Here is a 13,287-nt window from a genome sequence, read left to right on the forward strand (position 1 = left end):
GATGCTGGCCCTTGGAAATCAGGCTGGTGTGCACGTGAAGGGCAAAGGGGTCCCAGGGCATTTGGACAGGGTCCCAACAGTATTCACTTAGCAGTCCTCTCCAGAACTAACAAAAAGAACAGCAAACAAATCCAAAGAGAATGGAATAATGAAAACAAATCCAAATGTCCAAATAGATAAAATACGCAAAACCATAGATTGGTTCATTAAAATACTAATAAAATTAAAAATTACTGTCAAGACAATTAAAATAGAAAAGAGGCACAAATAAACCATGTTGGGAGTTTTAAAACAGGATTTTATTACAGATCCTGCAGGCATGAGATCTTCGAGAGAAGAAATAGAAATAAAGGAGAGAGTGAGTAGCAGTTCCATTCCTAGGTATATACTTAAAAGAATTGATAACAGGTACTTAAACAAATACATGTACATATATATTCATAGCACTAGTCACAAAGCCAAAAGGTGGAAACAACCCAAATTTCCATCAAGGGACGAATCAACAAACAAATTATGGTATATCCATACAACAGAATATTCTTTAGCTATAAAAATGAATGAAGTACTGAAACATGATACAACACGGATGAACCTCGAAAACATTATGCTAAGAGAACGAAGCCAGACACCAAAGACTACATATTGTATGATTCCATTTGTGTGAAATATCCAGAATAGGTAAATTCATGGAGACAGAAAGTAAATTGTTGCTCGCAAGGGCTCAAGGGGAGAAGGGAATGGTGAGCGACTGCTTAATGGGTATGAGTTTCCTTTTGGGGTGATAAAAATATTTTGGAACCAGACAGAGATGTGATTGCACAACATTGTGTAAATACTAAATACCACTGAACTGTTCACTTTGAAATGGTTAAGTTGATATTATATGAATTTCACTTCAATAAAAAAATAAAAAGGATGAGAAAAGGAGTCGAAAAACCAGGTCTATTTAAGTATGGAGTGCAGACCGCATGCCAGATCTACAATTGCCACACTCTGACAATTTTTAATATTTTGATGACCTCATTAAATATTCACAGTTGTTCCATGAGGTCGGGATTACTAATAATACCCATTTTTACAGAGGAGAAAGGAGTTCGTGGGAAAGAACCTAATCATTTCTCTGTCTTTGTCTCACTTTGTGTTTTGCGAATTGATCCAGAGTTCCTCTCTTGAGAAGCAGAACCAAGAAACGTAGATGAGGTTACTTTAAGGCTTGGAGATGTTGAGACATCTCCAAGGAAGTGGGCCAAGGAGGAGTGAGGTGCTCTGACATTCCAAATATAGCCTGTGCTTGGCCACTTAGGAAGATGGATTCGTTGCTAGCAACAAGTACTTAGAATGTGTGTGATTTGGCATGTCTCGAGCTGTGAAGTAGATGCAACGCAGGCAAAAAATTGATGATGTTATGGGGAGGGGCTGTGGAGGGTGCTAATTGCCATCTGCAGTGCCTGGAGGAGGGGTGGAGAGGAGTGAAGAATGTCTTCCTTTTTAATAGATTTTCAGGATCGGAAAATCATATTGCAACCCTCAAGCATTTGGGAACAATTGTACATAAGATGGAAAGTACGCCTAACATGAAACTGGAGAAACTGGACACTCCCTTCAAGCTCACTTTGCAGATTCTTGGATGTCAGAAGAAAAGGTCAGAGGAATTCAATTGTCAGTGGTCCCCTTACTTCTTCCAGCCACTTACACGGAGCCCCAAAGAGACAGAATATCAAGTACCAATGGCTGTGGGAATACAAATCACCTAGGATTACGTCTGTGATCTCTAGAAAAGTAGGCAGAAGATGCTAGGTGAGATGGGAGCAGAGGGGAGACGTAAGCCTAAACCACAGCCCTGTGGGCACGTGGTGGAGCTAATTCTTTGACACAGTTTAGAATCTACATTGGAAGGTACATTTGCAAAATCTCTGAGAATCACGTATGTTATTCCCTACAATTATACCATAAGAAGTAGGTTAATGTTGAATCTTTATTTTGATTTTACCAAGGAGAAAGTGTTAAAGTAAAAGCACAAATTAGCATGCAGTCATAGGTCCAAAAGCTGAAAAGACTTTTGACTAAGTCCTAGAGGAAATCAAACTATTGAAAGGGGAGGGAGGAAAGGAAGAAGGATTAAAGTAAAATTAAAGATAGAAACCCTACGATTCACCCTTTATTTCTTAAAATTCTAAGACTCCGAGTTTTTACTGTCTTTCAATCATCAAACCGTTCAGGACTTTCCATTGATCTGAACTCTGAATTCAAGGCCTTTCTGCCCCTTTCCTGCCTTAATTCAGGCGTAGGTTACTTCTTTTCTTCTTTTGCAACTATGTATTTTTTATTAGGGTAAAATACACATAACATAAAATTTACCATTTTAACTATTTTTAAGTGTACAATTCAGTGTATATTAACTAATATACATTGATAATCTATATTAATATGTATTAAGTATATTAACAATGTTGCAAACCGTCAGCACTACTGAGAGGGGTTCCAGAGGAACAGAAGTTTAAGGATGAGTTTTCTGATTGGTTCTGGGAGTTGACTGTCTAATCTGATTAGATTTAAATCATGATTCTATTTTCAGTAGTAAAGAGAGTACTGATATAGTCCATGGCACGATTTGGCAGTAGACATGCCTAAAAATCTCCATTGGATACTCCTAATCAACCACTTGTAAGACAAGGAGCTGAGTGACCATGTATATGATACTTTTGAACATTTTGGTAAACTAATAAATATAGTGAGATTGGCTGGATACTCCTAAAGTCCTTGGACAAAGTGAGGAAAGAAAATGACGAGCTCAGTGATTCAAATTTTCAGCTCAAGGGCCACATAACTGACCTGAAAGCTTCTATAGGCTCCCTCAAGGAAACCCTTATCTCCTGTAGCCACAGGACTGAGACTGCTGAAAATCTAACACAGAATCTCATGCTGTGACTGGCCGTATTATAACGCAAGTCGAACTCTACTGTTAAAATGAGGGCATTTATTGGAAAGGAATGGGATCCTGAAAGTTTAAATGGGGACATGTGAGAAGACTCTGATGAAGCTGAGGACATTGAGCCCCTAAATTCTGATGAGGCTTCTTTGCCAGTGGAAGAGGATTCTCCATCCCCAGTGGAAGTGGCCTTTCCCATCCCCTCCATTTCTTTGAGAGAGGATTAACCCTGCCTTGCCTGAGGAAACTGTAATGGCCTTCTCAGAGACAATCGCCATGCAAGACAATGCTGATTCTCCTCAGGGTCCACCCCCACCACTCCTCTTTGCTTCTAGACCTATAATTAGACTCAAGGCCCAGCAGGACCCTAAAGGTGAGGTACAAATTGTGACTCATGAGCAAGTTGCTCCACTTTAAAGAACTACTTGAGTTTTCTAATTTATACAGACAGAAATCCAGGGAACATATGTGGTAATGGCTACTAAGGGTGTGGGAAAATAGTGGAAGGAACATAAAGCTGGATCAGGCCAAATTTACAGACGTGAGATCACTAAGCAGAGATTCCACATTAATGCTGCAGCTCAGAGAGTTAGAAAGAGCTCTAACAATGTGTTGGGTTGGTTGATTGAAACATGGACCCAAAGGCTCCCACAGTGAGAGTTAGAAATGCCAGACCTGCTTTGGCTTGATGTAGAGGAAGGGATTCAAAGACTGAAGAAGATTGCAATGTTAGAATGGATTTGTCATTTAAGACCTACTCACTCACCCTGGGAGGATGCAAAAGATATACCTTTCACCATGACTGAGAGAAATAAATTTGTGAGGGGAGACTCAGTAACCTTGAAGAGCTGTGTGATCACTCTTCTCTGCAAGCCAGATCTCACAGTGGGAACTGCGGTTGTGAAGCAGGGTACCTGAGGGTTACTGTAAATATTGAATAAGATTACCTTTCCATCTTGTTATAAAAAGAAGTTAATCTTGTCAATTTGCTGTTTTCTTGTTTAACCTGAGGGGTGACTCAAGGGTCACAAGGATTTACGAGCTTGTTTTACGGAAGAAAAAGAAGGCCTTCAAGGAAGTAACGGTCACCAGATAACCAGCCCCCAGCTGCCACCGATGCCCAGAAGTCAGATTGCCCAAGGGCTTATCAGGAGTGAAAGAAACAGGGATTACCCCTTTGTTTTTCTGAAACTCCTCCTGCCAAGGCCCCTAGCTCTATAAAATCCCCTGTTTTCTTCTCTTGTTAAGGTGGATTTGACAGAATCTGTCCTCCTGCCTTCTAGTTTTGGCCAGTTTGAATAAACCTTTCTCCATCTCTGAGTACCAATATCTCAGTGGTTGGCTTACCGTGCATTGGGCACACGAACTTGGGAGTAAGAGGTTTGGTATCAGTTACTGAATTGAGAAAACTAAATGCAATGGAAGTAATTGGATACCAGAGTGGCAGGGGCCAAATAGCCTCACTCAGCTGCCAAAGGCAAGGTGGACATGGTTACCATAATGGACAGCAGAGTCAAAGCAGCAATCCAGATAGAATAGTCTGAATCATGCAGACCTGTGGTGTTGGCTAGTTGTTCACGGTCTTTTGGAAGTGAAAGAGATTAGGAAGTGTACTAAATTCTTACTTGATCTGTGTTGAATAATAAGAAATATATTTGGTCTTTTTTCCTAGTTCCTGTACATAGTTGCTAAAACCCTTGGAATTTTCTGATAAGAGTGTCTTTTATTATTCAGGAGTCCCCTTTCAGCATACCTGAATTTATGCTAATCAAGTGACTTAGGGTGGGGCCCCTAGATAGCCTCAGGATAAGGCTGGTCGCTGGAAAGACCAAGAGATTAGAGAATTGGAACTTTCAGCTCTATCCACTGATTTACAGGGATTATGAGTGGAGGGCTGGGGAGGGATGGAGATTAAACTCTATAAAAACTTTTGAACCACAATATTTGGTGAGCTTCCACATTGATGAGCAAATCTATGTTCTGGGAGGGTGGCACTCCCCAGTTCCACGGGAACAGAAATTCTTGTGCTTGGGATGCTTTAGGACCCCATCCTAAGTACCTCTTCATCTGGCTGTTCATCTGTATCCTTTATAATATCCTTTATAATAAACTTCTAAATGAGAGAAAATGTTTCCCTGAGATTTGTGAACCCTTTTAACAAATGATTGAACCTGAGGACAAGGTTGTGGGAACTTCTGGTTTATAGCTAATTAGTCAGAAGCAGAGGTGACAACCTGGACTTACAATTGGCATCTGAAGTGGGAACACACCTGTGGGACTGAGACCTTGACCTGAGGGCTCTGATGCTATCTCCAGGTAGCTAGTGTCAGAATTGAGTTAACTTGTAGGTCATCCAGTTGGTGTCTGCCAAGAATTGCTTGGTGGTATTGGAAAACATTCCAACATCTACATAAGCAGAAAAGTTCTAGATTAAGTGGACAAAAGTCTAACTTGAATCATAAAAACAGAGTCACATCCCTCCAATCAATTCCCACACTTGAGCCAGTTTACAGACCCAGAACTGCTTGAACCAAGGGGAGGCCACGTCCTCTTGGGAAAGGACCTCAGTACGTTGCCACAACTGTATGTTGTTCATCTTCCTCTCAGCCTTCCCCAAAGGGTTCCATGGCCTTTTACCAAGGTAGATGTACATTGTGGAAAAGGAAATAATCAGACCTTTTGGAGACTACTGGACACTGGCTCTGAACTGACACTGATCCCATGAGACTCAGATTATCACTGTGATCCACCAGTTAGAGTCGGGGCTCATGAAGATCAGATGATCTGTGGAGTTTTAGCGGAGATGATCGGTGGAGACCAAGTCTGTCTCATAGTGGGCCCAGTGGGTCCCTGAATCCATCTTATGGTTACTTGCCCAGTTCAAAATGCATGATTGAAATAGACATACTCAGCAGTCGGCAGAATTCCCACATGGGTTTCTTGACCTGTGGAGTGAGGGCTATCATGGTGGAAAAGGCCAAGCTGAAAATACTAGAAATGCCTCTACCTCAGAAAATAGTAGACCGAAAGCAATACTGTGTTCCTGGAGGAACTGCAGAGATTAGTGCCACCATCGAGGGCTTAAAAGATGCAAGAGTAGTGATTCCCACCACATTTCCATTCAACTTGCCTATTCGACCTGTGAAAAAGACAGGTGGATCTTGGAAAATGACAGTGGATTATTGTAAGCTTGACCAGGTAGTGACTCCAATTGCAACTGATATATCAGGTGTGGCATCATTGCTTGAACTAATTAACACCTCCCCTGTTACCTGGTAAGCAGCAAATTGATCTGCAAATAGATTTTTTTATCTATACCTGTCAATAAGGACTACAGAAGCAATTTGCTTTCAACTGACAAGGCCAGTAATACACTGTTTTACCTCACGGGTATTCCAACTCTCCAGCTCTGTGTCATAATTTATTCTGCAGGAATCTTGATTGCCTTTCCCTTCCACAAGATAACACACTGGTTCATTCATTGATGACATTATGCTGATTGTGCCTAGTGAGCAAGAAGCAGCAACTACCCTAGACTTATTGGCAGGACATTTGTGTGTGAGATGTGGGAAATCAATGCAACAAAAATTCAGGGGCTTTCTACCTCAGTGAAACTTCCAGGGATTCTGTAGTATGGGGCACGTTGTGGTATCACTTCTAAGGTGAAGATTAAGTTGTTTCATCTGGCCTCTCTTACAACCAAGAAAGAGGTACATATTCCTTATTTGGGTGTGTTACTGTAGCCCATTTACAAAGCGACCCAAAAAGCTGCTATTTTTGAGTGTGGTTCAGAACAAGAGAAGGCTCTGCAATGGGTCTAGACTGCTCTGCCACTTGGACCACATGATCCAGCAGATTCAATGTTGCTTGAAGTGGCAGTGGCAGATTGGGACGCTGTTTGGAGCCTTTTGCAGGCCCCTGTAGGTAAATCACTGTGCAGGCCTTTGGGATTTCAGAGCAAAGCTCTGCCATCCTCTGCAGATAACTACTCTCCTTTTGAGAAGCACCTCTTGGCCTTTTACGGGGCCTTAGTAGAGACTGAACAAGTTACCATGAGACCTGAGCTCCCCATCATGAACTGGGTGTTATCTGACCCACCAAGCCATAAAGTTGGATGTGTACAGCAGCACTCCACCATCAAATGGATATGTGATTGCGCCTGAGCAGGCCCTGAAGGCACAAATAAGTTACATGAAGAAGTAGCCAAAATACCTATGAGCCCACTCCTGCTACGCTGCCTTGTCTCTCCTAGAGGAGGAGAAGATTTGGGTCTGATTTACAGATGGTTCTGCATGATATGAAGTCTCCGCCTGAAGGTGGACAGCTCCAGCACTATATCCTCTTTCTGGGACATCCCTGAAGGACAACAGTGACGGGAAATCCTCTCCGTGGCAGAACTTTGAGTAGTGCATGTGGTTGTTCACTTCGCTTGAAGGAGAAATGGCCAGGTGTACGATTATATGGTTATATACTCATTCATGGGCTGTGGCCAATAGTGTGGCTGGATGGTCAGGGACTCGGAAGGAACATGATTGGAAAATTAGTGATGAGGAAATTTGGGGAAGAGGTTTGAGAATAGATCTCTCTGATTGGGCAAAAAAGCATGAAGATATTTGTGTCCCATGTGAATGCTCACCTAAGGGTGACCTCAGCAGAGGAGGATTTTAGCAATCAAGTGGAAAGGATATCCCACTCTATAGACACCATTTGGCCCCTTCCCCCAGTTACCACGGTCGTCACCACAATGAGCTCATGAAGAAAGTGGTCATGGTGACAGGGATGGAGGTTATGCCTGGGCTCAGCAACATAGACTTTCACTCACTAAAGCCTACCTGGCTACAACCACCACTGAGTGCCTAATCTGCCAGTAGCAGAGACCAACACTGTGTCTCCAACATGGCATGATTACCTGTGCTGATCAGCCAGCTGCTTGATGGCAGATTGATTACATTGGACCACTTCCTTCATGGAAGGTGCAGCATTTTGTTCTTACTAGGATAGACACTCAGGATATAGATTTGCCTTTCCTGCATACAATGCTTCTACCAAAACTACCATCTATGGACTTACAGAATGCCATATCCACTGTCATGGTATTCCACACAACGTTACTTCTGATCAACCAAATCCCTTCAAGGCAAATGAAGTGTGACAATGGGCCCATGCTCATGGACTACATTAGTTTTACCATGTTCTCCACCATCCTGAAGCAGCTGGCTTGATAGAATGATACGATGGCTTTTTGAAGACTCAGTTACAGCACCATCTAGGCGACAACACCTCACAGGGCTGGGTCAGGGTTCTCCAGAAAGCTGTGCATGCTCTGAATCAGTGTCTAATACATGGTGCTGTTTCTCCTATAGCCAGGATTCACAGGTACAGGAATCAAGGAGTGGAACTGGAAGTAGCACCACTCATTATTACCCCTAGTGACCAACTGGCAAAATTTTTGCTTCCTGTATCCTTAACCTTATGCTCTGTTGGCCTAGAGGTCTTAGTTCCAAAGGGAGGAATGCTTCCACCAGGAGACACAAAAGGAGTCTATTGAACTGGAAGTTAAAATTGCTGCCTGGCCCCTCTGGACTCTTCATGCCTCTGAATCAACAGGCAAAGACGGGAGTTACTGTGCTGGCTGGGATGATTGATCTAGATTACAAAGGGGAAAATGGACTATTACCCCACAATGGAGATAAGAAAGAATGTGTCTGGAATATAAGAGACCCCTTAGGAAGTCTGTTAGTACTACCATGCCCTATGATTAAGGTCAACGGAAAACTACAACCAATCCAAGCAGGACTACTAATGGCCCAGATTCGGGGATGATGGTTTGGGTCACTCTGCCAGGTATTGAACCACAACCAGCTGAGGTACTTGCTGAAGGCCAAGGGAATACAGAATGGGTATGGAAGAAGATAGTTATAAATACCTGCTACAATCACATGACCAGTTACATAAACTAAGGGTAACAGATCCAGGAGACAGAAATCTGGATCTTTAAGGTCATTTCTGAGTGGCTGAATTAACCAGCTCTGCAGTCTGCCCTACCTCTGGGCGTATTAAGTGAAAGAAATAACCTCATTGCTTTGGTCAGGGTTTACCTATACGTTAAGCCTCAATCATCCCAATGAACTCAGTCGGGGGAGTGTGCAATACTGCTTCTACTACGAGGACTCCAATTCCAGGCCGTGAGCTAATTTCAGAAGTAGAAGTCAAAGACACTCTTATACCACCACAAATCCCTCAAATACCTTTCTCACCTTCCAGACCCCTGAAATTCCTCTACTAGGAGACAAAAATTATTCTTCTGTAACTAAATGCTAACCTGCTGAGAAACAAGACAAAATACGAATAGAAAAAAATACCTGGGAAAAAGATCAGTCTAAAAACTAATAAAGGATACAGATTTAAACAAGATATATTTTACACTATCAAATTAATTTAAAAAGATCCTAACACTCAAATCGCTGGCCACGTTGTGCTAAATTTTTGAAAGCAAGAAAAATTTATCAGCTTCTTTGATCAGTATCTCACCCTGCTCGGGCTGCTATAACAAAATACCATAGATTGATGGTTTAAACACAGACATTTATTTCTCACAGTTCTGGAGGCTGGGAAGTCCAAGACCAAGGTGCTGACAGATTTGGTTCCTGGCGAAAGCTCTCTTCCTGGCTTATAGATGGCCCCCTTCTGGCTGTGTCCTCACACGGCCTTTCCTGGTACATGTGCAAGGAGAGAGCAAGATCTCTCTGTCTTCCTCTTCTTATTAGGGCATGAATCCCATCATAAGGGTCTCACCCTCATGACCTTATCTAAACCTAATTGCTTCTCAAAGGCCCCACCTCCAAATACCATCACATTGGGGATTATGGCTTTAACATATAGATTTTGGGGGGACTCAAGCATTCAGCTCATAACAATAAGCAATGTTAAGTACTTATTAAAAACCATAAACATGCTCACATATTTACTAACGCCCTCCCGCCAATGACTGCCAGGAACACATAACACATCTGTAGTTGACCAAAGTGGGTGTAATGCTCATGGGGTACCATGGGGAGGCTCAGTAAGAGTCGTGGACAGGACATATGATAGAATTTTGGCTTGTGTTAGGCGTGTTGGGAGAAGATTTAAGGAAGTGGAGCCTTGGTCTGGATTGGATGCTGTCAGGAAGTGAAGGCGATTCTATGAATACATCTTATCTAGAAGGAGAAGGAGCAGGGTGAGGGTGCAGCTAAAACAGGTAAAGAAGTAGCAGTCACTCATGTTATTCAGGATGCGAAGGTGTTTGGTTATTTTTGTGGTTTGGACAATGTTCCTGTTTGACTTGGGTTCAGACATGATTACGGGGTGGTCTTGTTTTTGTCCTGATCCATCAGGGCCTCAGAGCGGCCTAGTTAAATGTTCATGTTCTGTGAAATTGCTTATGTTCAACAGGAGAACTGTAAGCGCCAGACCAGCTCCCAGAGATCAAGGGCTGCTGTTCTCCCTCTCACCTTTCAATCCAGATACAGTGTGTATTGGTAAACTTGGGCTGCCATAAGAAAATACCACAGACTGGGTGGCATAAACGACAGAAACTTATTTCTCACACTTCTGGAAGTTGGAAGTTCAAGATCAAGGTTCCAGTAGGGCTGGTTTCTGGTGATGCTTCTCTTTGGTTTGCAGATGGCCATCTTATTGCTATGACCTCACATGCCCTTTCTTCTGTGCACGCAGAGAGAGAGCGATCTCTGGTGTCTCTTCCTCTTCTTACAAGGATATCAGTCTTATCAAATCAAGGCCCCACCCTCATGACCTCATTTAGACTTAATTACCTCCTTATAGGCCCTATCTCCAAATTCAGCATTTCACATATGGGGGTCAGCATTTCAACATATGAATTTGGGGGGTATATAATTCAGTCCATAACCCTGTGTGTCAGAGTCCAAGATTTCTAGAGAGATCTTTCACAGAAGGTAAAAGTAATGCACATGTTTATGGTGGTATTACTTTTAATAGAACGACTTAGAAATAGGCAAATATCTAACAAAGCAGGATAGTCAAGACAGGTGGTGACATAGAGGACAAATGGGCCCAGGGCTGGCCCAAATGGTATTAAGGTGGCAGGTTAACTGGTAACTATTTTTGATTATTAATTTTTTTCATGTTTCTATAACATTGCGTTCATAGCAACTCAGATACAAATACCTATGGGAAAGCTGATAAACAGATTTAAATTTTTTCACTCCCTAGAGTAAGCAAAAGCTAGCAAGTGCTCTGTCAGTGTGTTTTGGTGTGCTCATGGGTAAGACAATCGGAAGAGGTGACCAGCAGGGCACTGAGGTGGTGAGGGGACCCACTGAGGCAGGGGGCTTGGCAAAAGACCAGAAAGGGCAGCTAGGGAAAACCTGGAAAATCTACCGCCTTGCTGATCTGCCTATCGTCAGGCCTGCTGTATCGTCGGCCCATAAAAACCCAGATCAGACTCTGCCTTCAGAACTGAGCCATGCTCCTGTGTGTCGCTGCTGCCACACCCCACAAGCAGATGGGAAGGCAGAACGATTGAAAGGGTAAGCTCCAAACACACAACCCCCACCCCCACTCCACTCCCTCAATCAAACCTTTCGCTCCACTAAGGCAAACACTCTCTTAGGTGTTATAAGATGAAGGAGAGATTATCTTTAGTCTGTTTTTGTTGTTGTTCTTATAACTGTTATTTTAGTTTTTCAACGGAAAGAAGTGCCCCCAACATAAGGAATAGGTTCTTTAGAGACCTTTACTTAGATTGTAGATCTTGAAAAAGTGTTCAGGGGACCTAAGTAAGTGGACCATACTTACTTTGGGGACAAATCAAAATGGAAGAGAACACACTGTCACCTTCATTCTCGATGTAGAGTCCAATGCTGCTATCTGGGCCAAGTCTGCAGATAAAGCCCCCAAACTCTCATAACAACTGATTTCCACTAATCTTTGTGGTGTGCCCCAGCACCCAGCACAGCCTCAGAACACTGAAGCCCCCAGATCTCCCCACTAACGCCACCCCACCCTTCCACACAGGGTCCCTGGAGGTTAAAAGAATTTATTTTGAAAAGAAATGGCAACTGGAAAAAGCTTTTATTTTCATATGGGAAAACCTCAAAAAGCATTTATTTCTCTTGATCAGTGCTCACAACAGCAGCCTGGAACGCTGTTTCCAACCAATTTGTAGTTGGTCTTATAAAACAGATCTCTCTTCTTGATCTGATCCTTCCCCCACCCCTAACCCCCTCTCCCCCCGCCCCATGCATTTGTTCTGCTTAAACCTTTCAGCACATTTGTTAACTTGAGTGACATTGAAAAAAATCGCTACCCCATTAACGTGGAGTCATGCAATCCATGGGATGTGCATCATTCATTTAATTGGGATGGCTTGGTTCCCTCCCAGATGTTCCCTTTCAGCAGATACCATTGTGTTTTAAAACTTTGGATAATTATAGCTCTGTAAACCTAGAGTACAAGATTTGTTGGCTCCAGCCAGCTCCTCGCTCCTTATGTAATAGCTTCATTGTTTGGTAATCGCCCTATTCACAAAGCAAAGGGATCCGTGTCAGCCAAGACATCTATTCAAAGCACTTCCCCTGTGCTGGATAAACAGTAGCAGAATAGTCGACCAAGAGAACCAAAACACTCGCAAGAGACTTGGCCACAAATTTGACCAGGGCTGCTTTTCCCTTCTTATATTGAGCCGTTCTTCAGAAATTTCTTCACCTTTTCTTTAGTAACAAATCAGCCTCCAGCCAGAGTCTTTCCCTTTGCTGGTGAAATCCCTGCTAAATGCAGGGAGCCCCGAATGGGTGGGGCGGGCCAATGTGGGTGGTGTGGGAAAGGCTCTGCAGCTGAGAAATGAGATGAAGGACCCGGGATGAGATGCAGAGTGCTGGGGGGTGGCCCACACATGCTGTCCCCAAGGATGAGAGAAAGGAGAGATAAGTGTCCCTAAGCTATTTCCTGGAAAGATCCAGAAGGACCTCTAGGAGCACTATGGGGGAGTCAACGGGGGCTGCACAATGTAGACAGAGAACTCTTAGATTTTGTGAAGGATCTTCACCAGGGAGTCTATACCCCAAGTTTCCCAGCATGTGGGCTCCCAGAGAATGTCGGAGCCCAGTCTCCTCCGGCTCTTGCCCACACGTGCTGACATAGGAGCATGCACCCCCTGGAAAGTGCCTCCTCCTCACTGTGTTTCTGAGATTCCCTAGGAAATCTACTTAGAGGGTAAAGATCTTAAGCCACACGTAACTGATTTACTCTAACATTCACGGTGGACCTAGCAGCCTAGGGATGCCCTATCATAAACTAGAAGGCCCTCAGCAAATCACCCCAACAATGCTCTTCCATCT

The 13,287-nt window shown here is 43.2% G+C and overlaps 1 pseudogene; it reads left to right on the plus strand.

Annotated features, from left to right (window-relative positions):
* Positions 1-1,574: 1,574 nt before the first annotated feature.
* LOC106782279 (uncharacterized) lies at positions 1,575-11,482 on the plus strand (annotated as a pseudogene).
* Positions 11,483-13,287: the final 1,805 nt, after the last annotated feature.

The sequence above is a fragment of the Equus caballus genome, chromosome 20, assembly GCF_041296265.1.
Source record: "Equus caballus isolate H_3958 breed thoroughbred chromosome 20, TB-T2T, whole genome shotgun sequence".
Lineage (NCBI taxonomy): Eukaryota > Metazoa > Chordata > Mammalia > Perissodactyla > Equidae > Equus > Equus caballus.